The sequence below is a fragment of the Etheostoma spectabile genome, chromosome 15, assembly GCF_008692095.1.
Source record: "Etheostoma spectabile isolate EspeVRDwgs_2016 chromosome 15, UIUC_Espe_1.0, whole genome shotgun sequence".
Taxonomy (NCBI): Eukaryota; Metazoa; Chordata; class Actinopteri; order Perciformes; family Percidae; genus Etheostoma; species Etheostoma spectabile.
This window is the reverse complement of record NC_045747.1, coordinates 6,059,160-6,061,659: the sequence shown is the minus strand read 5'-3', so window position 1 is coordinate 6,061,659 and position 2,500 is coordinate 6,059,160. Positions and strand designations below refer to the sequence as shown.

The following is a 2,500-nucleotide window of genomic DNA, read 5'->3' as shown; positions in this document are numbered from 1 at the left end:
CTGGTGGGGAATGCTAATTATTTGAGAATTGTGGGCCAGAGAGGATAAAAACACAGTCTAATTAGGGAGGCATGATTTTTTATAAAACATTGTACAGAGTCTTTTCTTCTTAGTCTATATCATCCTTATATATATATTGTGTATAGATGAAAAAGGAAAGATGAAATGCATGAGGTTAGTTGATGGTCCAATCAACATTTATGTGACCATAAATTGCATCCTGTACACAGTATGTTTGTATAATTAATTAAAGAAGTTGAAAAGTTGTAATTTTATTTGTTTATCTTACAAAATGTATTGTGATTTAAATAATAGTCATATTTTAATACTGTTGTCTGTTAACATTACTGGTGTAAACAGACTTTTTTACTGCATCAGTGGCATTGATAACATGTCATCTATGTATTAACTGGCTTGTCAATCAACCTGTCAACCTGTCATAGAAGGTATGACAGGTTTAATCCTTTGGAATTGAGCAGGCAGATTGTGCCTTTAAGGTTACCTGGAATCTAGAACATGGTGTTGCTAATGGCAAAAACTCAACAAAGACGGTTGTAATGATTGTTTGTGTAATAAATATTATATTATATATTACTTGGGTCACCGTCGCCTTGGTGGCTTTAGTTATCAACTATTCAATAACTACTCAAGCTCCTGTCCATCTGGCTTTCAATAAGCCAAGACAATTGTTAGAAATTGCACTTAAATCTTGAGTGGTGAAGAGAGGGAGAGAGACAGCTGGGACATTTTTGTTATTAAAGCCAGGCCATCTATCAGACTAAATGATGACCTTGGTTAAGAGAATACCAACAAAAATGGTGTCTTTTCTTGGTGTGCATAGATATCTGTATGATATTTGTGTTGGCATTATGTTTCCCTATATATAATTCCTGTGTGTGTTTTTTGCTGTTTCCTGTTTTTATGTTGCTGCAGTAACCCAGTCTATCACTGACATTGTTGTTATTATTTTCTTATTTTATCCACCATGTGAATTTCACATCATCACTATCCATGTCTTGGTTTTCACACAAAAGGAGTAATCAGGAAGAAATTTTGTACTTTAGGTTTCTTTTAGTATAACATTCATCACCTTTTGAGAGCCACCTCAACCCACAGCAACATGGATTCTCTGAATTATGGCCAACATAGTTCAATAGTATTCTGATGAACTGACATCACATAGCAACAAGGCAGCAGGTTTGGTAGGTGGATGATCATTATTTAGGTTCCCCCAAGCTTGCCTCCCATACTGATTTTTCCCGGTACACCAATGATCTGTGATTGCAATTGATTGGTGACTGCTCCTCATTCCTTCGAGGGGAACATCGGGAATCTTTTGTGGGAATGGGTTTAAGGAGATAAACAGAATGGGACAAATGAACGAAGCAATGTGTGGAAAACAAAGGGGTGGAAAAAAAATAGGACTGCATTGTAGCTTGAAAAATTTTGACAATGTATTTCACCTTGATGTGAGTGGGTGTGACCACTGATTGATGAGGCCAGGCTTAGGCATGGATGGTAAAACCACTAGGAGAGTATTCCCCTTATTGATTGAAAGCAAATGTACAACACTGTAAGGAATCTAACTACTTAGCAAACCAATAGACCCCTCTGTCATTTTGAGCAGAACCTGATGGAGCACTCATTAACTATTGATCAGCCACTGATTAAAGAAACACTGCCTAACTGACATACATTTCTTTAGTTTAAGACCATAAGTTGACAATGTCAGGTTTCTTGAAATATGTATTGATTTCAAATTAATCGATTCTCAAGCTATATAAATAAATAGAATGACACTTTATTTACATCAATTTAGACTGAATTGTACACATTTAGTTGTACGTAAGTGGTATTTTAAAGAATGTATCATGTTGTTTTTTGTGCTGGTTTGCAAAGACTCAACTCTAACTTTTAAGTTTGAAAGAAGTGACTGTGTAAACAAAGACGAAAGAAATATGCCATCTGCCATATTTCATATTCCAGCCAAGCACTCCTATACTGAACTCAATTCCTGATTCCTCTATAAATATTTCCTGTTCTTATTGTTCAATAATTTAAGTGGACAAGACAATGCTGCCTATGTTTACATTATGAATGCAGAGTATGTTCAAGCATACACTTGCCACATCTTAGAACCATTCAATCTCCCCAATATGTGGCGTTCACAGCCCACCAAAGCCCGTCGTGCGCTCAGTCAGCACAATACGCTGTCCATGGTGCTGTTGCACTGCACTCTGTTCACCGTGTTCTGTCGTTCAGGACAAAAAATATGGGTGGACAGACACCTTTGACTGTCTAGAGACACTGCCAAATCATTTAACTAACGTAATGACAGATCATTTCAAAATAATGTTAACAGTTGCTACGTGTTATCTCGTGCCTGGCAGTCGAAAATGTGTGGGCGAAGGAATCTGTGTGGTCCATCGGTCAGTAGTTGGACACTGTTGCTGCTGTTGGCAGGAACTCTCTCTCTCTCTCTCTCTCTCTCTCTCTCTCT

General features: G+C 37.2%; 1 protein-coding gene across 1 annotated transcript in view; it reads right to left on the bottom strand.

The window, feature by feature from the left end:
- elfn2b (extracellular leucine-rich repeat and fibronectin type III domain containing 2b) overlaps positions 1-2,500 on the bottom strand; it is a 59,614-nt gene that overhangs the window by 56,212 nt on the left and 902 nt on the right. The gene's annotated exons all lie outside the window — the stretch shown is intronic.